The sequence below is a fragment of the Narcine bancroftii genome, chromosome 1, assembly GCF_036971445.1.
Source record: "Narcine bancroftii isolate sNarBan1 chromosome 1, sNarBan1.hap1, whole genome shotgun sequence".
Taxonomy (NCBI): Eukaryota; Metazoa; Chordata; class Chondrichthyes; order Torpediniformes; family Narcinidae; genus Narcine; species Narcine bancroftii.
This window is the reverse complement of record NC_091469.1, coordinates 220161619-220187717: the sequence shown is the minus strand read 5'-3', so window position 1 is coordinate 220187717 and position 26099 is coordinate 220161619.

The following is a 26099-nucleotide window of genomic DNA, read 5'->3' as shown; positions in this document are numbered from 1 at the left end:
TTCCATGCATGTTCCATTATTTTCCAAAAGTGGTCAATCAAAGCTTTTATGCGACAAAGCCAATATTCCAAACGATTACTGATTTAAAAAAAAGACCATTCAGCTAATTACAGACAAAACGGGTGAACCACTCTCATATTCTATGATCATCTGTTTACTTCAAACACTTTTCAACAGCACAGCTTTAGTTTCATCACCTGGCAGGTCACAAATTGGGCTTTGCAGACCTCTATATTTCTGCTTTACTCATTCCCTTCATGTCGTCAAATTGCACGTTAATAGGTCGGAATCAGAACTTATGGCCATGCACATGTCACAAAATTCATTGTCAAAATAAGCAAGAACGAGGAAAACGGAGCATCAGAGTAAAAATAGTTTAAATTTCCAAAGAAAAATGCACATCTATAGAGGAATCGATGAAAAATTATCTATAAGACAATGAAGGAAATGTTCAGCAGAGACCAGATTCAAATACATTTTGAAACGCCTTGCAATTTGTTTATTTATTCCAATAACTCACCTTTGAAGATAAGGTAGTAGAATAAATTATAAATGGTGTTCAACATGCAGTAAAGCCCCTGTTATCCTGAATTCAAGCAACTGGCAAAAAAAAAATAGTAGCAAATAAAAATACAGATGTTTAATATTCACAAATCACACAACACACTATTTCAAGTAATCAGAAAATGTATTCATCCAGCATTTACCAATCCCCATAGGTGCAGGATATTGGGGTGTTTACTGTATTATTAAGGAACAGTTGTCTTTTAGAAATATGTCAAAAAATGTCTAGTCAGAAATATGACATAGACCTAGTATTGGCAGCCGATAAAGCCAAAGAAGTGGCATATTGAAGATGATGAGCTTCTTCCAAGCAACAGCCTCAAATATTTTATACATTGTCCCCATGATCACCTGCAGTGGATAAATACAGAAGAAAAAAATCTATGCCTCAGAATTTGAATTTCAAGACACCATTTCTTCATTTGTCCAGGCACTCCCCAAAATGATTTTCTCTGCATTACTTTGATGCAAGTTCATCACTGGTTGCACATAATTAAATAATTCACACAGCAATGCTGCCTTTGGAACATCACTGGGAAAATTACATCAGATTGTCCCAGGAACTGCCAAGATTTACATATCAACTTTTGAGACCACAGCAACAGATCCAGATCCTTGAAATTATTACGGTCCCAGCAGCAATAGAAATTCACCAAGACAATGGTTACTTAAACAAAACTTGCTATTAATTTTCTATAAACATTAAAAACAGGATCAAACTTTATTACTATTAACTTAACCCCCCTTCTAATTCTAAGCGTATGTGTACGTAATGTGCATATGTTCAGGAAAGGTCTTTGATTCGCAGTCCAATCTCACTTCTCACTCCTTCAAGTTCACTGGTATAAAGCAATTTTTATGCAGTGGACAGAGTTTATCATTTATGAATTTTCACCAGGCTCTGGTGCTTAAAGTTAAACGGTTACCACTCAGGAAGGTTCTTGTTGGTTTCAGGGAGAAAGTCGTTAGTCATTGGACACACACAGACTGATCAGCCACTTCAGTGTTCTACCGAAGAAACTTGCACCATCAGGGTTTTCCAAATGATAACCTCTTCTTCCAGGTCTCCATAGAGTTCCTCTTGTTTCCCTCATTTCATGAGAAACACTCTAGCCTCTTGTAAGGACCACAAGGGTTTTTCAACAGGCTGAACTCACAAATCATCTTCAAAATGGGGTTTTCAATCAAGCTTGCCAGGTTGTCATGTTGCAAATGCAAAAGTCACTGAAGAACTCCAACTGAATTCTCTCTCTCTCACTCTCTCTCTCTCTCTCTCTCTCTCTCTCTCTCTCTCTGTCTCTCTGTCTCTCTCTCTCTCTCTCTCTCTCTCTCTCTCTCTCTCTCTCTTGAAAAACCATATGATTTTCTGAGAACAACAAACTGCAACCAGACATATTATCTGTTTCTTGAGCCTGGCTATATGTTGCTTTCAAATCAATAATCCGTTTACTCCACAGCATCATTCCAATTAACACCCACTTGTGAAGTCTCCATAGACATTCTTCGAAGTTTCTGTAAAGTCACTGTGGACAGGAATTCTCCTTATGCATACTTCTTGCATTTTAAATAAGATGTATTTTGTGAACTGTTTCTGTCTCTGCTTGTGGTGACCTACACTAAATCATCCTCCCCCCCATAATATATATCTTAAAAACATATTTATACATAATATAATATACATCATCACACAAGTCTCTTATTTGGATAGTTCTGCTTCCACACAAAATACCCATCAACATAGTACAAATCTTCTACTTTGGGGAGGTTGGGAAGGTCATCTGAACAAACCTCCTGAAGGCCAGAGCATGGAATGCAGGCACCATATCTTTCACTTCCAAAGACCATAGCAATGCTTTTGTAGGTGGTTAGAAACTCAATGGAAAAATTAAATTTGGCCCTATGCACTCATACATCTCATGATTTATTTGCAGAATTTCAATATCCATTTGCCCTTAAAGAGAAGTTCCAGGCTAACATAATACAATTTTTTTGCTACAGCTAAGGCTATCATAATAAATCTTTTTTGTGCTCCATCCAAATCGAGGCTAAGTTCTTTACCTCTTATATTACTAAGAAGAAAGATCTCTGGGTTTTTTGGTATGTTGCTTTTTGTGATTTTATTTAATACCTGATTTAGATCTTCCCAAAACTTGCCCAAATTGCTCACATGCCCAAATTGCATATACTGTTGTTCCCGTTTCCTTCTTACAGCGAAAACATCTAGCTGATACTGTTGGGTCCCATTTATTTAACTTTATGGGCGTGGTGTATAGCCTGTGTTTATTGTATTTCTCAAATCAGAAGATAGCCTGAGAATACAGCAATGGTACATAGAAATGAATAAATGTATTCCATTGGAAAAAATAACATATAATTTAAGAAATAACATCTCAGTATTCGAACAAATTTGGGAACCGTACATGGAACACAACAGAGAAGTCCTACCGTGGACCTCCACCACTTAAAATGACAGAAGGAGAAGAAGACGAAATGAACTGACCCAGTGTGTAAAAGTAGATGACACAAATTTCTTGTTTATTTTCATTGTGTGATGACATTGTTTAATGGGTTTAATGTATCATATATGTTGAACGTTGAGTGGGTGGGGAGGGGGAGTGAAGGAGGGAGGGAAGGGAGGGGGGGAAAGGGAAGAAAGTGACACTGTGTATATTTAAGAGGGAATTGTTTGTGTGTATTTTGGTCAGTATGGTTCATAGTGTGAAAAATAAAAAAAAAGAGAAGTTCAATGAAACCTTGCTTCTCCACTATGACATAGGAAATTTTCAAAACACTGCCATGTAAAAATAGTAAATTTATTTTGAGATATATTTATAATTTATCAAGATCAAACATTTCTACATGCTTTGCTTATTTTGCCCTTGAATTTCAAAATCTTTTTTCTCTATTATTGTTTATTTTTAAGAAAATGTTTTTTTAAATTCTTTTTATCCCACCAGTGCTGCTTGATCAATTGACCTCCTTCAACATAGTGTGTCTATCTTCAAGTTTCAGTATCTGCGGACTCCAATGTCTCTTTTATTTTTCTTAAGTTCATTTCCCTCAACCCCTCCCCTACCTCCCCACACCCCTGATGGTGTTTGAATATTCTTGCTGTGACAACATGGTTTCCCTCTGGCTGTTCCAGTCTCCCAAAGGCTGTGCTGGTTGCAGGTTAATTGTCCAGGGTGCAATACGCATTCAGGGAAAATTAAAAAGGATAGCAGATGAAAAATGGAGTTAGCAGAGATGGGTGTTTGAACGCATGGATATAATGGTGCCAATTATCTATTTCTATGCTTGTCAGTGGTGGAAGAAGGCAATGTCAAGCGACATTCAATTTTCACTGAATAAAACCGATTTCAACAGTGCTTCTGTGCTTCTATATCTTAATTGGTCATTCTATAGAGGCTCACAAGTCAGCATTGCTTAGTTCAAGACGTTTTCATCTCTGGGCCAGTTAGTTGAACATATCATCAATGGCTCCCCCATCATTCTATGATATGTGGTTCTGTCATAGCTCTCATCCTTCAAATGGCATGTCAAACAAGGCCTGCTTCAGTGATTCAAATAATCTCAGAAGATTCCCGCATTATTTCAAAACTAAATTCTTATGATATCCTCGATCTGCCGATCAACACCAGAGTTGTTTTTCTTTTTTTTTGCAAAATGGGCGAACAAAATTTCCATTATTTGAAAAAAATTCTTCATGTAAATATTTAAAATGTTACTGATAGTCAAAATAAGCTACTGTGTGCTATTTTGAGATACTCATACTGTGAAATGTAAGGTTTTGTGAGGCAACTTTAAATCCTATAAGTTGAAACTATACCATCTCAATTCATTTTGGATTCTTTTATCCATTAAAGTGAATCCATTCTTGTTCACTTCCTGTCCTTTGTTCCCCCCCCATTCTTAAATTTAATGATCTAGAAATTGCAAGAATGATTGCAGATTCATCGCTGTTCAGAGGTATGTTTACTCGGAATGAAAGAAGAACAAAAGAAATTCTGTCCAAGAGGATGAGCAGGTGAGTCTAAACAACTCACACAATGCAGAGGTGACATATTGGGGGAGCCTGGGTTACAAAGCCCATACTGTCTCATAAACATACTGACAGAAAATCAGTTCCACTGAAGCCTTTTCGTTGAAAAAGGAATAATAGATTGAATAAAATAGATTGAATACCTAGAAAATTATTCTCCCAGATGATGTAAACAAGATTTACAGTCCAACATGTTTTACTGGCACTTCAATTCTTTATACATTTCTTAACCTTATGCTATCAACATAACCTTTGTTTCCTTCCTTCTTTCTTCTGTATATAAGTAACTACTTTCTGAGGCACCCTTTGCCTAAGCCATGCTCCTTGGTAGTGATTTCCGAATGATCAACCACCAAACAAGCTTTTTGATTCCAGTTTATTTTATTATTGAATATTTAATATGGAATTTCACCATAATGAGAAATGCCATTTCTTTGTCACGTTATTAAATCTTTTCAACATTTTAAATACATAATCAGACCATGTGTTGTTATTTTATCCCCCCAGAAGAGGCATATCAAACAGTGCAAGATGATTATGTAAACTAATCATGTACATCAGGCAATCTGAACAAACACCAAATGAATAAAATGCATGTAGCGAACCATGTTTTTTAATTGTGTTAAGTAGAAGCAATTTAGAAATAAAAATAAAATTGAACATCGATCATCAATAATATCTCATGATAGGGGTTTATTTTAAACAATTGTTTGTGATCTGGTGTAGATTAATTTTATAGCACTACAGATTTGATTTTCTATTTAGGATGTTTTCAATTAATCACAATTCAATTAAACATTTTGTACCATATATCTTAACTGAATTAAATAAATAAAATGACACAAATAGAAATAAATACTGCAATGAATTATTCTACTTAATTAATCAAATCTGCATACAACAATACAATTACTTTCCTCATATCTGTTGCATTCAAGATAGTAACTTGCACCAACTGTTGTGTTTATATAATTTGATGTAAAGGAAGAGAGTTCATAAGGTGTTAATGGTTGTAAGACTGTTCAAACCCCCAAGCATAATTCACATTTTTGAACTTTATTTTAACCTGATCTATACCTGTAAATAATAAATGAGATCTCGTAGGATTATTGTGAACCTCAGCCCGTTCCCAAAAGCAATGACTCAACATTGGTTGAACAGAAAGAAAGGAACAATATCCCAAACAACGTCTGAAACAAACAATAATTCAATTAAAAGCTAATGGTTTGGAGGGAAAATACATCAATAAAAAGCTGCATTGCAGTCATAGTTTCTGAGCATGCAAAGCTCAATGCTGAGGTACTTGTAGTTAATAAAAGGATAATTTAATGGTCAAGTTGCTATGCCTTCTGTGGCCTATGTTTTCTGAGAAAATCAGTTTGCTAAATTTTGTGAGGATACATTTTGTGAAAAGAGCTTCAGAGTATCTTTGTATTTAGTTCAGGTTCAGCTGATCTCTGCAGCACAAAGCTGTTCATTAAAAATTGGCAATCATCGATTATTTTGTCATTCTAACTGCTAAAAAAGAAAGGGAATTTTCTCAGCATTATAACTAGCGATAAGCAAAACTTCTTCAGAAAAAACAATGTTTTAATGATCATTACCTTATTTTGTTAATGGAACAGTTAAATGTAGACAAATTAATTTTAGTTAACCTGAAGCTCAACAGTGAGAACAATACAAATATAATTATTCCAAGTCAAAGGAAAAAGACACAAGGACATCACTCTGACCAAACTAGTATGAACAGTTTTATCTCTTACTCACAGGCCAAATTCTTCCCACTTTCCAAAGCAAAGAGTATATGGTGTTCTCCTCATTCTCTGGTACACTTCTCTAAGGTTCCTTAGTAAGAGCGCTTCAGCTAAAATAATAAAGTTAGACGAAGGCTTAGAGCTTTAGGAGCCATGACAAGCTCTCCCAGTTACATTATTGTAGTCCTCCTTGTGCCATTACAAAATGGCACCATTATTTTAACACAAAGCAGTGCAAGCTTTATACTAATACTTGTATGTACGAGCGTGTCACAAAATACAGGTCATCATAATGTGCTTGTTTAGCTTGTCCAATCTATGGCAATCACTTCAGTCCCAAGACACAAGACGCACGGCAAAAAGGGAAGCAAAAGCTGAAGTAAGATCAATACTGCTGTGTGAAACAAGAAGTGTAGGCTATTTACTTTTCATTGATCTGATGATGCAAGAGAAACACCTCGGACTTGGCATTCAATTGAGGGAATATGTCTTCTGTTTGTTTCACCTCAAGGTCAGCTAAAGCAAAACAAATTAGATGAAAAAATATTGTTTCAGAACAGAAAATCTATTGATCAACATTAGAGTTGCAAGAAAAGTGAAAACATTAATGAAAGCCAGGTAAATAAATTCCACACCACTGATGTCAACCATTCTACACTTCACTTTGGGGAATGTGTGATGTCTGAAAAATGGTACAATTTAAAGCCCATCTTCCCGGCCTTGGCTTGCGCTTTGCTTTATAATTTAGTTACTCAGTAAATACCATATATTGGTCAAAATGCAATATCATCCCAAAGTATTGTTCCTGAAGTCTTCACATTCACCCATCAATAACATTAAAACCAAAGGTGTCAAGTGTCCAAGGACTGAATGCTAATTTAATTAATTACTTTTCATGGCCATTCTATTAACTGACATCTCACTACAAGTTCAATTGATTTGTAGAACTCTGTACCAAGCCAATCCATGCACGAACACCCAACCAATGAAGGTCAGCTTCAAAATCAGGAGGTTATGAGTTTACTGGCTTTGTTTCTGTATTGGACCAGGGTGGTGCAATAGTGAATATTCATTTAGAGAAAAGGAAAAATAGATACCAAACAATTATTGTCAGTCATTTTCAAGCAATCCTAAATCTCCTTGAACAGTAATAATTATCTAAGTTTCCTGAAGATTACACTTTCTTTATGAAGTGAATGTATTACAGTATTAAGATATTGAACAAAGATCACCAACTACACAAATTAAGATTCAGCTGCTGAGATATTAAAAAAAAAACACTAGACAAAAAGCAACAGAGATTTTGACAATGTAACTTGAAGTTAGATTAGATATTGGCTTTATGGGAGATGACAGGGAGCTGTAATAGAGGATAGCTACTCTGACTGGAGGCCTCTGTTTTGTAGAGTGCCTCAGGAATCAATGCTAGATCTATTGTTGTCCGTTGTTGTGTTTGGAAAGTATCAGGTCCTCCGGGTTCACAGAGAGATGAGACTAGACACAAATGTTACAATCAAAGGTAACTTTATTCAACACACAGGAGACAAACAGGGGAAGAAGTCAAATGATACTTAATTAGCACTAAACGACTAGAAAGAGATTCACATTGGACCCAGGTTGGACTGATACAGTGGCAGCCTATCTTCTACATGCTCCTGCATGTGTACACACTTCACAGTCAGGGACTGTCAAATACATTCCCGATTCCCTGTACCAGTTGGGGTATGGCTCTATGTAAGCACTGATCTATCGCAGTACTACGGCTCAACTTAAGTGCAGTGCACACCTTTCCTGTAACTCCTCCAATGAGGTTCACACCAATGACCTGGCGTGAAGTGATGTCCGGGACATGGGCCTAGAGCAGGGGTTCCCAACCTGGAGTACATGTACCCCCCCCCAAGTGGTACATTTGCATTTTTCAGGGGATACATTGGGTCTGACAGAATAACCACTACTATGCAATACATGGTGTTGTAATGTCATGTTGTGCAATGTCATGTTTTTGTAATCCTTAATCTTCAGGGGTACATGGGAACCTATAAAAATGCCCAAGGGGTACAGAGGAATGAAAATGTTGGGAACCCTTGGCCTAGAGCAGTGGTTCCCAACCTTTTTCTTCCAACTCACATACCACTTTAAGTATTCTCTATGACATTGGTGCTCTGTGAGCAGTAAGGGATTGCTTAAGGTGGTATATGAGTGGGAAGGGAAGGTTGAGAACCACTGCTGTAGACTTAATTGTTGCCAAAATTTTGCTTGAGAAAAATTGCCATTGGCCCATTTCCATTGGAGTTATGAATCCATGCACATAACGAGTCAATTAGGTATGATTAAAACAGTGTTTTCAAATTTATTTCTTTCCACCCACATCCCACCTTAAGCAATCCCTTACTAATCACAAACCACCTATGGCATAGAGAATACTTAAAGTGGTATGTGAATTGGAAGAAAAAGGTTGGGAACTATTGGCCGAGAGGAAGAGAGAAAGAAATGTGGTGTGCTTCGATGTTTTATACTTTTCTGAGCTGGTGTCTGGTGAATGATGACACTGTGTCATTTAAATGAGCCAATGGTAAGGTGTGCACTAATAGGTATCCGGAACCTAACCTTGATTGGCAGGTGAAGCAACTTCCGACTAGGTGTCAGACAGAGAGGTTACGTGATCCTCCACAATTCACAATGTTCCAGACAGAGAGGCCACGTGTTCCTCTAAAATCTGCATTAATGATCTGGATGATAACATGGTAAATTGGATTAGCAAATTTGCAGATGACTTTAAGTTTGGGAAAGTGACAAAAGCTCTCAAAGCTTGCAGCAAGACTTTTCACCAATGCTCTGCAAAATGGTAGGTGGAATTTAATGTGGACAAATGTGAAGTATTCTACTTTGGGAGGACAAACCAATGATAAATGATTGGGCACTGCAGAGTGCAGGAGAACAGAGGAATCTGAGAATACAAATACGTACATATTGGAAAATGAGATCACAGGTAGATAGGATCAAAAAGAGATCTTTTGGCACATTGGCTCAAAGCATTGAGCACAAGAGTTGTGGCATTATGTTGAAGTTGAATAAGACTTTGGTGAGGTCAAATTTGGAGTATTGTGAGCAGCTTTTGTCACCCAACTACTGGAAGGACACAAGATTGAAAGAGTGCAGAAAAGATTTACAAGGATGTTGATGGAACTTGAAGGAAAAATTGAAAAGGTTAGGATTTTATTCCCTGCAGAACTGGAGAATGAGGGGAGATATGATAGCGAAAATAGGAAGGGCATAGACCAGTTAAAGGCAATCAGGCTTTCTCCACTGAGCTTGGGTTGGACAAAAACCAGAGGACATGGGTTAAAGGTGAACGGTGAAAGGTTTAAGGGGGACTATGAGGGGTAATTCCTTCAGTCAGAGGATGGTGACAATTTAGAATGAGCTGCCAGAAGAAGTCATGGATATGGATTTGATTTCAATATTTAAGATATGATTGGACAAGTACATGATTGGGGGTGTTATGGAGGGCATTAGACTGGGTACCTACCCTTGGTGGCATGGTTAACATAGTAGTTTGCATAATGCTATTACAGCATCGGAAACCCAGGTTCAAACCCAGTGCTGTCTTTAAGCTGTTTGCCCATTCTCTGTGTAATCTGTGTGGGTTTTCCCCAGCTCCTCTGGTTTCCTACAACCTTCCAAAATGTATGGAATTTACATGGTCAGTTGGGTATAATGGGCCGACATAGGTCTCATGGACTGCACCTTCAACTGTGCTATATCATTAAAGATTTTAAAAAAAATATTTAGCACAGACAGATGGGGTTAAAGCCTGTTTCTGAGCTGTAATGTTCCATGGTTGTCTCATTAGAGAAAAAAATATGCATGTTTATAGAATTCTAAGAAAATACAATACTCCTATTTGCATAATCTCTAAAACCATTCTGTTGGTGTCCTATAAAAATGTACTATTGAGTCTAGTTTTGATTTTACAAAGCTTACAACATTTCAAGGACATAGCCACGTAGCTTTTGGCCTTGACAATTCTTTCTAACTTTACATTCCTGAGCCCTATTACCCTTGGGATGAAAGAACACCTTGTTAACTCCCTCTAATGCTTCTATTGATTCATTTACTTAAACGGAGAGTCAGCAATTTGCCTCGGGATGAACAAAGAGGTTTTCACCTGAAAGATAGACATTCCATGTCCCTCCTTGGATGCTGCCTGATCCGCTGAGTTCCCCCAGCAGTTGAGTTTTTTTTTTGTCCTAGCTCCATCATCTGCAGTCTCTTGTGCCTCCAACTTGGTAAATCTCCCTTGTGCCTTTCTCTGCTGCATTTTTTTTTTCATCTTTTGTTTTGTATCTAGACACTGAACTAGCCTACTGTTTGGCCCATACACTCTCCTCAACTTGTGTTCCAATTATTTGAGACACTAATATGCTTACCCTTTAGCATCAGAATATATTGTCACGAACAAGTAAAAAAATTTGGTGTTCTGTGACAGCGTCACAGTGCAAACATTCATATTATATCCATCTTACAACATTACTATTAAAAAAATATAAACGGTAGTGCACAGAATGTAAGGCAGTGTCTTTGGTTCATTGATTATTTGGGAATCTAATGGCAGTAGGGAAGAAGCTCGTCTTTAGCCTCCTGCACCTTTTACCTGATGGTAGCTGAGTGAGGAGGGCATGTCTGGGTGATGGGAGTCTTTGAGGAGAGAGGTTTATTTTTAAAGACACCACCTCATGGAGATACCCTTGATGGAGTGAAGCCTGGTGCCTGTGATGTCACAGACTGAGTTAACAACCCCTTGGAGTTTATTCTTGTCCTGAGAGTTGGTGCCTCCATACCAGGCAGTGATGTAACCAGTCAGAATGATCTTCACAGTACACTTGTAGAAGTTTTCAAGAGTTTTGGGGGAAATACTGAATCTCCTCAAACACCTTACAAAGAATATCTGCTGGCAGCTATCGTGATTGCATCAACATGGAGGCTCCAGGACAGATTCTTAGAGATGTTGACATGCAGGAATTTGAAGTTCTTGACCCTCGCCACTACTGAGCACTCGATGAGGACTGGGTCAAGTTCCCCTGACTTCCTTCTTAAGTCCACAATTGTTTCTTTGGTGTTGCTTATGTTTAGTGCAAGGTGGTTGTTGTTAGACCATTTAATGAGCTGATCTGTCTCCCTCCTGTAAACTTCCTCATTGCCATTTATCATTCTGCCAACAACTGTGATGTCATCAGCAAACATAGATAGCATTGGAATTGTGCCTGGCCGCACAGTCGTGGGTGTATAACGAGTAGAGCAGTGGGGTAAGCACGCAACACACATCCCTGGGATGTGTCTGTGTTGATAATCAGTGAGGTGGAGACATTTTGTTTCCAATTCGTACTGACTATGGGTCTTCCGATGAGAAAGTTAAAGATCCAGTTGTTGAGGCAGGTACAGAAGCCTAGAATTTGTAGCATCTTGACCAGCACTGAGGGAATAATGGTATTGAAGGCCGAGCTGTAGTTGATGAAAAGCAGCCGTATGTATGAATTGCTGTTTTCGAGGCGATCCAGAGCTGAGTGGAGAACAAACAATATTGCATCTGCTGAGGAGCGATTGTGACGATAGGTGAATGTGTTGATGATATTTAATGTATCAACATGCATAATCAAAAGCTTATCACCGCTGACATACGAATTCATAGCAGAACTACTTTGAACATACAAACAAGCCATTCTGCTCACAGTAAAGACCCACAAATTGCACTTGATATTTTAAAAAAGGGTAGCTAATAATATTTTGAGGTGCAGAACAAGGAATCAAAATTTGAATGATTATTGAGAAAGGTTCCTCTTTCACAATTCTAATGAACTAGCAATGTGTGCTCTTTCATGTTTACCTGAAGGGAGCGGTGTACCCTTGGTTTAACATCTCAATAAAACAAGCAGGTATTTCCCACACTGCAGTCAGTGTTTTTTTCTGAAAAAGTAACTAAAGGTTTGGATTGAAAAAAGATCATTCAAAATTATATCTTGTTTATCAACATATTTTAGTGGTCCCATTACACTGTTATAATGAACTGTGTAGCACTGTTTTTTTATATAAAAGGATAATTGTCCAAATGAATGTATTTTTATTGTGTTCTTTCTTACCTAAATCACTTATTGCATTTTGTCCTAAATCTCAATATTGCAGAGTATGTATAATGTTTAAAAGAACATAAAGAGTAAATTCCATCATCTTCAATTATTACCATGGGCAATCAATGTAGTCATTAAAATATTAATATTCATAATATTGCATTCATATGGTATGCAATCATTTTTTCTCTAGATTGGGATATCGAAGACCAAGGAGAGAACAGGTTATGTTAGATTGAATATTATGCATAAATGGAAAAGAGACAGTAACATTTCAATTATTAATGTTGGCAGGACTTGATTAAGTTCAATCAGAAACCAATACATCTAATACAAGTTATCTATGAACGTGTGAACTGACTATGCTGGACTGGGAAACTACATTGGAAGGTGTGTGACAGAGTATATAGAGATGTTTGGGAGATAAACTGGGAAAGGTTTGTTAGAGTAGGTCACTCACAAATTCTTTAAAACACAGAATTTTTGCAGGAGCTTTTGCAAGAGGCTTAGATGCACGATGGACCATTATTTGCAAAAGGCAACAAATATAATAACAGGCAGTAGCACCTTTGTCTGGAAAACAGAACTTACTGTTTGGAAGGTCATGTGATCTTTGCAGGCAGAGAGCAGAAAAAAAAACAGGCTTTGCTTTCAGAGTTGGAGGGTGTGTATGAGTGTGAGAGAGAGAGAGAGAGAGAGAGAGAGAGAGAGAGGGGGGGGGAGGGGGGAGGGGAGGAGGGAGGGAGGGGAGACACAGACATCAGTTCCGGAGGAACAAGCTGGCAAGCTTTGGAAGATGGCCTGGTCAAAGGAGACAACTGGCTGTCCAGTCCTTCCCTTGGAATAGGAGAAACAGAAAGGAATTCTGTGGTGATCTGAAAGAAAGAGGTTATCATCTGGAGAACCCTGAGGGGGAAGGTTTCATCAGTTGTGGATGTCCTGGAACAAGAAAAACTCTCTCTCTGAAAACCAACAAGAGCCTTTCTGAGTGGTAACCATTTACCTGTGAAGCACCAAAGCCTGGTGAACTTTATTAATGTTAACTTCTGTGCACAGTTGTAAGCATTGTCTGCAACCAGTGATATTGGACTGTGAACCAAAGAACTTTGCTACACACACACACACAAACACACACACACACACACACACACACACACACACATACACACACTCACTCACTCACTCACTCACTCTACAAACACGTGCACTTAGAATTAGAAAGGGGTAAGTAGATTAAGTGAGTCAATAGGGTTAAGTTAAAGTTTGATTCTATTTTCATGTTCAAAGATAATTAAAAACAACTTTTGTTTAAGTAACCCTTTGTTGTGGTGCATATCTATTGCTGCTGGGTTTTGGGGTCCTCTGGACTCGTAACAAGTGTGAGAGTAAATTTGAAACTTCAGCATTACGAATTATTACAGAATTGGTAACAAATAGATATCCCTTTAAGCCACAGACGCGCAAAGAGAAAAATGGCCCATTGATAGTATTGGATGAAAGTAAAAGGCCAAAAAATGGTAGTAAGCTGAAGAATTGAATAGAAATTTAAATTCAGTGAAGGAGACCAGTTGATAAGTAAGGGAAAAGAATAAAAATAGTGAAGTAGTGAGAAACTACAACAGTTTGTAAGAGCTTCTACAAATACAGGTATGTGAAAAAGAAATGATTATCAATATTTAATCCAGGTCCCTTATCAACTGTGACAGGGGAAATCGCACTGGGCAGAAAAAAAATAGATAAGTACGTTGTATCTGCCTTCTTCAAAGAAGTTGCAGGAAACCTCCCAGAAGTTGTGGAAAACAAGAAATCTGGAGTGAATGAAAAGCGAAGAATAATTAGCATTTGTAAAAAGAAAAGAGAAATTAATACAATTGAAATGGCTTTCAGCCATCAAATGAGAATTTTTTAGATATATAAATCCAGAAGACCTGATGTTCTGAATCCCAAGGTTTTTAAAAGCTGGCAGTGGTGTTAGAGGAGGCACTGGACTTGATAAGCACATGCGAAATAGGAGCTGGAGTAGGTCACATCTCTCTTTAATCCTGCTTTACCATTCATCAAAATTACAGCTGATCTTTTATCATCCTTTCACTATTTTCTCACCATCCCCTTAAATCATCATTCTCCTAAATTCTCTTTTTTGAGAGATTGCAAAGACTGAGGCTCCACAGTTCTCCAGAGTAGTGTCCATTTAATTTATGCCTCTCATAGTTTTAAACATTTCTAGCATGTCTCTCCTCAGCCTCTGATGTTCTGGAGAAAGCAACCCAAGTCTGTCTAACTTCTTCTGGCTCATTCCTTTCAAACCAGGCAGCATCCTGGGAAATGTCTTGTTTACAGTATCTTTCACAAAACATCCACAACCTTCTTGTAATGTGGTATAGGATAATAGATTGTGAATGGCTGGGTCAAAAGATAGATCCCTACGGTCCCTGACCGGTCACTCTTTGTGTTTAAAAATAATGGCGGCACACAAAGTTGCAGCAGACACTTCAGATCCCTACAAGAGTGGAACTTGAACTAAATTGCTATCTCTATTAGTATATTACCTTTGATTCCATGTGATTTAAATTTAGGTGGAGACATACAGCACGGAAAGAGGCCATTTCAGTCCATGAGTCAGTGCCACCCAATTTTCATCCAATTAACCTCCAACCCCAGTACATTTTGAATGGTGGGTGGAAACTGGAGCCCCCGGGGAAAATGTTCAAACTCCTTACAGACAGCGCGGGATTCAAACCCTGGTCCCGATCACTGGCGCTTACCGCTACAGCAGCCGTGCTGCCCAAAAAAACCCCAGACTCCTTCTGAAAACCTTTATTGAAAGCTTTCCAAAAATCTTATTGGTCAAAAGAACTCCAGTAGATTAGGGAAAATACTGGTATCTATAATGAATTATGTAATATCAGAGGCCTTGAAAATTACAGGAAGAAGAAGATGAGGCCAATCCTTTCCAGCCTTTAGAAGAATGAGAGGCAATCTCATTGCAGCTAACATAATGTTTGGGATAGAATTTGAGACGATGCACCCTCTGATGTTCAAAAGCAAAAAAAAAGTTAAGGACTGGGATTGGAAGAATTTTCTTTATTAAAAGGCTGGTGAATGTCAGGAATTCTCCACTTACACAGTATGAGATGCTAATTTCCAAAACATATTCAAGAGAGAAATTAACAGATTTTTGAATACTAAGGGAATCCAGGCATATTTAAAGAGCAAAGTGAATAGTTTTGAGGTAAGAATTCAACCTGCCTACACCTCATCTTGTATTTGTTAACATAAATAACACCCTATATTTGATTATTAGTGTTGTTGGAATGGTAAAACAAAAATCATAAATTTAAAAGGGCACTTTTTTTCCTGCATGTTGGCTCCCATTTGGATTCTTGTGCACAGGGTGTTATTTTCCACAGGTGAACCGCATTAGGATGCAGATGAGAGCAAGTTGGATATTTCATAAATCACTTTCCATTTTAGTGTAGCACATTTGTAACCATTCTCATCTGTCAGGAAAATTGCAGAACAATAACCATTAATAACTTGAAGTGAAAATTGCATAAGCTCGCAATGAACTATGGGCCATCAAATAACTAATAATCCACAAAGGGATCAAATACATCACAATTCTTGACCAGAGCCCACAAACACCATTTGCAGGTTGGACCTCATTGCCTGTTAATAACAACCTGGAGGAACTTGTATTATCAAAAATTTGCTTCACCTCTATTGATTGGAAAGAGAAACCAGTTAAAAATACTCCTTCTCTCTCAGTTGTTGTTTCAGGAAGGATTATGGTGGGGAAAGTAGAATTCGAGAAGTAGAATTCGAAAGTAGAATTCGAAAAATGAACAAAGGAAAAAAATAAAGCAAAAGTAGGGAAGAAAAACCCACAGAAATTAAAGTCTGTAGCTGTCTGCCACAAACAAATAGCCTGGCCAACGAATAGCTGAAGAATACAGCAGTGTCCCTAGGAATAGCCATTAAATAATGGATAGCAGATATTAGATCATAAATGTTCAGCAAAATTTGTAACCACAGTTCTTTCTATTTTATTTAGTCCTTGGTCCAGCTGGTTGCTTGGTTAATTTTAAGTCATGCATCTCCATAACACAATCAAGGCTTCTCTTTGTCTCGACCACATCAAGTTCAACACATAATAAGTGCTGACTCATTGTATAATATATGAAACATATTTTGAACTGGGTTCACAATCTGACAGAGGTGGCTTCCATGAAAGTTTTATTAGATTGGGTAGCGAATGACACTCAGAAAGAAATTATAGATGAAGAACCCATGACAATTAATACATTGAAAAATTTGATTCATCAACTAATCCAATGAATACTTAAAATATTAGAAAAGTCAAGCATAGCCAATGACGCAGAATAAAAAAAAGCTAATTAAAGGAGCTAAAATAGAGCATTTTTTTACAGCTTGGTAACAGGTCTTTCCAGCCTTGAGCCCATGCAACCCAAATATCTCAATTAACCTGCAACCTTGATACGTTTTGAAGGGTGGGCAAAAACCAGAGCAGCCAGAGGAAGCACGTACAGACTCCTTACAGACAGCACTGGGTCGCTAGTGGTGTAATAGCATTGTGCAAACCTCCTGCCGCCCAAGAGAAAAGTTTACTTTAAACGTGAATGATAGAAGACCTAGATAGATCTATCTGGTTTCCAGGGGGAATTTCTGACATTTTGTTCCTAGTACATAATACTACACTCCTTAAACACAAATTCTTATCATGTATCCTGTGGCTGCCAAATGTATCACCCACATTAGTCATTTGGAGAACACGTATGCCTCGAGGTAACTGCAAATTCTTTGTTTTATACAATTCCTTTCATGATCTTATTATGCAACAAAGTGGGCTGCAGGGCCATGATTTTTTGAAGCCGTAACAGAACTAAAATAATGACAGGATAAGCATTTTGTTTACTTTGTTACAAACATTGAAAATTAGTTGGATGGCCTTTGATAGAAGTGACCTGTACAAGGGCATCCAGGCCTCCGAGCTCAGCATCTGCAGCACGAGGCCTAGTCAGTATTCACAGTCCACTCTACTTTTGAAGCATTTGAAAATGAGGCAATCCAGTCGAACAATCCAATGCAGCTGTGAAAGCTAAGTGCACTCCAGGTAAAGCTCAGACAGCAGGCTCACCTGACCATGACCTAGACCACAGTCTCCTCAAAACAGTGGTACTTCTGACAATGCTGCAACTCTCCATACTGGAAGGTCAGTCTATAGAATTTCAGTTTAATGTTTTTGAATGTTTTTAACTTATGACCTTCTGACTCAAAGATGTTACCTCTAAGCCACTGGTGACATCTGGACAGCATTTTGCAAATACTTGCCTTGATAATGATATTAATAATAACAATGTTTAGCATCATATATTGTACAGAGGCACCAAGATCCTGCAGCTGAACTTCTATGCCACTGTAAATAGGTGCATGGTTCCGCTGTGCCTCTAAACTAATCAATAAGCTCCTTGCACTTGGTGACGCTGAGAGTGAAGGACCATCCACTGAGATTCTTGATCCCCATCCGACATTCTGAGTCATCATTTCCCCTGACTCTACTTCTCACCTATTTGAATATTTATGTCTCTCCAGACCTGATTTTTAAAAATTTTTAAAATTTTTCACACTATGAACCATACTAACCAAAATACACAGAAACATTTCCCTCTTGAATATACACAGTGTCATTTTCTCCCCCTCCCTTCCCTCCCTCCTTCACCCCCCCTCCCCACCCACTCAACGTTCAACCTATATGAGATATTAAACCCATTAAACAGTGTCATCACACAATGAAAATAAACAAGAAATTTGTGTCTTCTACTTTTACATACTGGGTCAGTTCATTTAGTCTTCTCATTCTGTCATTTTAGGTGGTGGAGGTCTGCGGTTGGACTTCTCTATTGTGGTCCATGTATGGTTCCCAAATTTGTTTGAAAATTGTGATGTTATTTCCTAAATTATATGTTATTTTTGATGCATTTTGGGTACTTTAATTTACTTACTATTTAAGATTTCATGAAGTTCTTTTCAAAGTTCTTTAATGTAATCCATTCCCAGATTGCAGAAGTTGAGAATCTCTAATCCTTCCCTACAGATCTTCCTTTGGACCACTCTAAAGCTGGTGTGCTATCTCTATATGTCCTGATTCTCCTTCTGCCTCCTTCACCGGAGTTTCTGGTTGTCGTGATATTGATTGTAGCTGCTAGGGTTCAAAAGATCACATCATCCATTGGGCAATAAATAATCGCAAACTGGCTCCTGTGTAGACTTAGACTACAACACTGATCAGTAGTTAAATTGAAACCAACACAAATAGAAAATTCCCAAATCTACTAGTGTAGAAACATTATTTTAGTCCTTTGTCAATGTAAGGGTTAAAATGGCTTGAAAACATATTCTTGCAAGCCCGCCGGCGAATATTGTTTGCCAATTCCATAAGTTTCTCCTTGTAATAGCTAAATCTAAGGTTAGCTAGCATTAAAATAACATCCAGTTTGAGTTTGCCTTTGTACTGTTTCGAACCAAGGGAACATAGAGATGGTTCAGATAATTATTTTGTACATTTTGACATATTAATGTTTAATTGTCTGTTTTATTACCTATTTTAAAAATAGTTTCAAAATCAGAATCAGAATTTATGCTATTGAACACGTCATGAAATTTGTTTTTTTTTGCTTCATCATAGTGCAAACATAGATATTATAACCATTTTACATAATTACTGTTTAAAAAAAAAATAACAATTAAGAGTGTATGAATAGTAAGGCAGTGTTTTTGGATCATTGATCATTCAGGAATCTGATGGCAGCGGGGAAGAAGCTGTCCTTGTGGTGGCAAGTGCTTGTCTTTAGCCTCATGTACCTTTTCCCGGATAGTAACAGAGTGGAGAGGGCGTGGCCTGGGTGGTGGGGGTCTTTGAGGATAGAGGATGCATTTTTAAGACTCCACCTCATGTAGATGTCCTCGATGGAGTGAAGTCTGGTACCTGTGATCTCGCAGGCAGAGTTAACAACCTTCTGGAGTTTATTCTTGTCCTGAGATTTGGCACCTCCATACCAGGCAGTGGTGCAACCAACCAGAGTGCTCTCCATTGTACATCTGTAGAAGTTTGAGAGTCATTCGTGACATACCAAACCCCCTAAGATCTCTCACAAAGTATAGCCACTGGCGAGCCTACTTTAAGATTGCATCGACATGGAGACTCCAGGATAGATTCCTGGAGATGTTAACACCCAGGATTTTAAACTTCTTGACCCTCTCCACTACTGAGCCCTCAATGAGGACTGAGTCGTGTTCCCCTGACTTCCATCTTAAGTCCACAACATCTCCTTGGTTTTGCTGAGATTAAGCACAAGGTTGTTGTAATTACACCATTCAATGAGCTGATCTCTCTCTCTCCCCTGTATGTTTCCTCATTGCTGTTTGTGAGTCTGCTGACAGCTGTGGTGTCATCGGCAATCTTGTAGATAGCATTGGAATTGAGCCTAGCCACACAGTCATGGGTGTATAACGAGTAGAGCAGTGTGCTAAGCATGCATCCTTGGGGTGTGCCTGTACTGATAATCAGTGAGGGGGAGACATTGTTTCCAATTCATACTGATTGTGGGAAGGTCAAGGATCCAGTTGCAGAGTGTGGTACAGAGGCCAAGAGTTTGTAGCTTCTTGACTAGCACTGAGGGAATAATGGTGTTGAAGGCCAAGCTGTAGTCGATGAAGAGCAGCTGTACATGAGTTGCTGTTTTCGAGGTGATCCAGAGCTGAGTGGAGATCCAGCGATATTCCATCTGCCATGGAGCAATTGTGATATTAGGTGAATTGTAGTGGGTCCAGATCTTTACTTAGTACATGTTAATTCTGACCATGACCAGCCTCTCAAAATATTTCATCACAGTAGAAGTTAGTGCTACTGGGCAGTAGTCGTTGAGGCAGCTCACACAGCTCTTCTTGGGTACCGGGATGATTGATGCCCTTTTGAAGCAAGTGGAAACCTCTGGCTGTAGCAAGGGGAGGTTGAAAATGTCTGTGAACACACTGACTTGTTGGTTGGAGCAGATTTTCAGCACCCTGTCAGGTACACCATCAGGACCAGACACCTTGTGATGTTTCACCCTTTTGAATTATGTTCTGATGTCACCCTTAGTGACAGATATCACAGGGTCCTCAGACTTATCAGGGATTCTAATAGGTAAGCATTGTTTGGTTCTTCTTCTCAAAGTGGTGTTCAGCTCATTGGGTAGTGAAGCATTGCAGCCATCTATAGTGTTTACGTGAGCTTTGTAGCTGCTTTAACAAGTATAGAATATCTACAGCTTTTATAACACAAATAGTTTACATCCTCTTTTGAAGAGGATGTGGCAAAATCATGATGGAGATCAGCCATATTCGAGAGCTTGACATACCTAATAATATGCTAAAAATAATTGTAAATACATTACCAAACCAGATGAGAGAAGTCGTTGTTCAATTTTAAAAAAACGATGTGACAGCTACTTTTACGGATTTGGTGAAGCTCATTGAAGGGCAAGTGGATGTTGCCACAGATCCAGTATATGGAATCAAAGGTAGTCAAACAGTGAGTGAAGAAGCTGAGAAGTTCAAATCGTTTCCTCAACCAATCTGAAGTACATTTGCTACCTCTCTGTCAGTGGTGGATAAAGAAATTAAGGAAAATTAAAGTTTGCCTGTTGAGAAGAAATGTTTGCTCTGTTATAATAAGCACAATTTGGAAAAGTGTGCACAGAGGGAAGAGAAGACGCATGGTGAGAAAATTGGATTTTTTGAAGGAAAATGGGATATGTTTTGGCTGTCTGTGTAAAGGACACATCAGAAAAAATGGCAAAAAGTGACTCAGCTGTGACATGCGTGGTCAGAAACATCCTTCGATATTACATATCCTTAAGAAAAAGAAGAATATGGAAAAGGAAGAAAAAAAGACAAATAAAGAGGCATGTGAAAACAGGGCTGAAATCTTGGTATTCATAAGTGGTCTTTCTGGGGCCAGGTGCAATAGTGCCTGTACAAGTTAAGACCAAGAACAGGAATGCAATGGTATGTACATATGCATTTCTTGACCCAGGCAGCACTGCGTCATTTCACACAGTGAAACTTATGGAATAGTTTCATTTTTTTTAATTTATTTTTTTTATTTTTCACACTATGAACCATATTGACCAAAATACACACAAACATTTCCCTCTTGAATATACACAGTGTCATTTTGAAACATTTGTTTCATTTCTGCCCCGGATTTAGCTTCTCAGGGTTAATCACAAGTGGTATTTGCAGCATCTTCTAATACTTCATATTCATCCATTTTTGATGAAAACAATTTATTCTTTACTAGTTTATTTATGTACGAATGTCTCAAAACTGTTTATATTCTTTTGAAGGTTCACGATCGTTATCGTAAGTTATTCAAGTCTGTCTTGAACAGTTGTTTCAGTGATTCATTGAGTTTTGTAACTGATATCACATTGACACTTTCTTTCTAATGGTCCATTGATTGTTCATCCAAGCATAGTATTAATAGCATGAGGTCCATCTCTCACACTCATTATTACTTCTGTTGATTCCAGAGCCTTTTGTACATCTAGATTAATTAGTATCTCTATCTCAGAGCTATCTTCTGGTATATAAGCCCTCCTCAGATATGACAACTAATCAACATCATTTTGATGTGGGATATTTCCTTTATGTACAGGCATAGTCTTCTGGGTGTATATGCCTGGAACATCACAAAAATCATCACTGTGTATTCCAGCAAATTCTAACCCTGAAATTATGTTAGATTCAATGACATTTTTCTTATCCCATGGTTTTCAAAAGAATCCTTGACTTTCTTCCTTCATATAACCAAGATGAAGCTATTCCATCATTCTCTTTCTCTTGCAGTTTGATGTACATGTTTGTTATAAATCTTTTAATTATCATTGTGTCTGTAATCACATATTCAAAACTGCTTCCTTCCAGTAACTTCAGTCTGCTTCCCAATTTGTCCTTTAAATAGGTTTTCAGTTGGTGGCATGCAAACATTGTACCATGAGTTATATCATATTTGTACTTCATTTATTAAAAAGATAATAAATTATTTCCCAAAAAACAATTTTCTATTCTTTTGATCCCTTTTCTCTCCAATTCTCAAAAGGAAAGGTTATCTATTGTGAAAGGGATTAGTTGATTTTGTGTCAATATTAATTTTGGTAGTTGATAATTTATTTTATTCCTTTCGACGTGAATCTTCTTCCAAATGTTGAGCAGATGATGCAATACTGGTGAATTCCTATGTTGCACCAATTTTTCATCCCACTTTTATAGTACATGTTCACATATCTTCTCCCCTATTTTATCTAGCTCTAATCTGTTCCAATCTGATTTTTCCCTTGTTTGATAAAAATCTAATAGGTATCTTAATTGTGCTGCTCTATAATAATTCTTAAAGTTTGGTAGTTGTAAGCCTCCTTGTTTGTACCATTCTGTTAATTTATCTAGTGCTATCCTCAGTTTCCCCCCTTTCCATAAGAATTTCCTTATTATTTTCTTTAGCACCTTGAAGAATTTCTCTGTTAGGTGAATTGGTAATGATTGAAATAGGTATTGTATCCTTGGGAATATGTTCATTTTAATACAGTTTATCCTTCCTATCAATGTTAGTGGTAAGTCTTTCCAGTGCTCTAAGTCGTCTTGCAATTTTTTTCATTAATGGCTGATAATTTAGTTTATATAGATGGCCGAGATTATTATTTAGTTGTATACCTAGCTATCCAATTGCTTGTGTTTTCCATCTAAATGGTGATTCTTTCTTAAACTTTGTGAAATCCGCATTATTCATTGGCAATACTTCACTTTTATTTGCATTGATCTTGAACCACAATACTTCTCCATATTCCTTCAATTTCTTATGTAATTCTTTTATTGATATTTCTGGTTTTGTTAAGTATACTATGACATCATCTGCAAATAGACTGATTTTATATTCCTTCTCTTTTATTTTTATCCCTCTTATTTTATTTTCTGTTCTTATCAGTTCTGCTAGTGGTTCTATAGCTCACACGAACAGTGAGGGAGATAGTGCACATCCCTGCCTTGTTGATCTGCTTAATTTAAATTGGTTTGATATATATCCATTTACTGTCACTTTCGCCAATGGTCCCTTATATAATGCTTTAATCCAATTAATATATTTCTCTGGTAGGTTGAATTTTTGTAGTACTTTGAATAAATAATTCCATTCTACCCTGTCAAAGGCTTTCTCTGTGTCTAAAGCAACTGCTACTGTTGGAGTTTTGTTTCCTTGTACTGCATGGATTAAGTTAATGAATTTACAGATATTGTCCGTTGTTCATCTTTTTTTAATAAATCCAGTTTGGTTTAGTTTTACTATTTTTGGTACACAGTCGGCCAATCTGTTTGCTAATAGTTTAGCTATTATTTTATAATCTGAGTTAAGTAGAGATATTGGTCTATACGATGCTGGTGTTAGTGGATCTTTCCCCGTCTTTGGTATTACTGTAATTATTGCTGTTTTACATGAATCTGGTGTGTTTTGTGTTTTTTCAATCTGGTTCATTACTTCCAGGAGCGGAGGAATTAATAAGTCTTTAAATGTTTTATAGAATTTTATTGCGAGTCCATCCTCTCCCGATGTGTTATTGTTTGGTAGTTTTTTTAATATCTACTGTATTTCTTCTATTTCAAATGGTTTTATTAATTTATTTTCCTCCTCTGTTTGCAAATTCAGTAGTTCAATTTTAGTTAGAAATTCATCTATTTTGTCTTCTTTCCCTTCGTTTTCAGTTTGATATAGTTGTTCGTAGAATTCCCTAAAATTTTCATTGATCTACGTTAGGTTATATGTAATTTGTTTGTCCTTTTTCCTTGATGCCAATACTGTTCTTTTAGTTTGTTCTGTCTTAAGGTGTCATGCTAGTATTTTGGGCGTTTTTTTCTCCTAGCTCATAATACTTCTGTTTTGTCTTCATTATTTTCTTCTCCACTTTATATGTTTGTAGTGTTTCATATTTTATTTTCTTGTCTGACAATTCTATTATTTTAGTTGTATCTTCCTTTACTGCTAATTCTTTTTTTGTATTTGTTATTTCCCTTTCCAATTGTTCTATTTCTCGATTGTAGTCCTTCTTCATCTTAGTTACATAACTTATTATCTGTCCTCTGATGAATGCTTTCATTGCGTCCCATAGTTTAAATTTATTTTTCACTGATTCCGTATTTTTTTCAAAGTACATTTTAATTTGTCGCTCAATTAATTCTCTAAAATCCTGTCTTTTTAAGTAGCATGGAGTTTAATCTCCATCTATACATTCTCGGTGGGATGTCCTCCAGCTCTATTGCTAATAACAGGATGAGTGATCCGATAACAATCTAGCTTTATATTCCATTTTCCTAACTCTCTCTTGGATGTGGGCTGACAACAGGAACAGGTCTATTCTTGAGTATGTTTTATGTCTACCCGAATAATATGAGTATTTATTATCCTTTGGGTGTTGACTCCTCCATATATCCAAAAGTTGCATTTCCTGCATCAATTTAACCATAAATTTGGTTACTTTGTTCTTTCTGTTAGTCTTTTTTTCCAGTTTTACCCATGTTTGAGTCCAAATTAAGGTTAAAATCCCCTCCTATTAGTATATTCCCTTGCGTATCTGCGATCTGCAAAAGGATATCTTGCATAAATTTTTGATCTTCTTCATTAGGTGCGTATACATTGAGTAAATTCCAAAATTCTGAATATATCTGACATTTTATCATTACATACTCCCTGCTGGATCTATTATTTCCTCTTCTATTTTGATTGGTACATTTTTATTGATTAATATAGCTACTCCTCTGGCTTTTGAATTATATGGTGCTGCTGTTACATGTCCTATCCAATCTCTTTTTAATTTTTTATGTTCCACTTCAGTTAGATGTGTTTCTTGCATGAATGCTATATCAATTTTTTCTTTCTTCAGTAAATTTAACAGCTTCTTCCTTTTGATGGGGTTATGTATTCTGTTAATATTTAAAGTCATATAGTTCAACATGGCCATTTCATACTTTGTTTATCTTTCCGTTTCCTCATCACCACCTTCCCTTCTTATCCATTTCTGTTTTCTTTTTTTGATCACATTGTAAAACAACATTTCTAAAATATAAAATATTTTCACTATTCACGTATCTAAAATTCCTTTAACCCCAATAGTTCCTCCCCTCTCTGAGTTGCCCTTTGTCCCTTGTCAGGCAACCACATCTCCCCTCTCCATTTGGTTTTGCGAACCTGCTTCTAAGCGTCAACTGATTTCACAGTGACTGTTATTCTTCCCCACCCAGCCCCCCCCCAGAAAAGATTTTAATCTTCATATATAACAAAGTTCACTCTCTTAATTCCCTCCTTTCTTCCCTTTCTTTCCCTTCTTAGTTTTTACTTATACTTTATTCTTCTTTAGATATAGTTTGTTGTCATTTTTGTTCTTGTTACACCTCTTCATCTCTCTGTTTGTTTCGTAGGTGTTCTGCAAATTTTCGTGCTTTTTCCGGATCCGAGAATAGTTTGCTTTGCTACCTCGGGATAACTATTTTAAGCACCGCTGGATATTT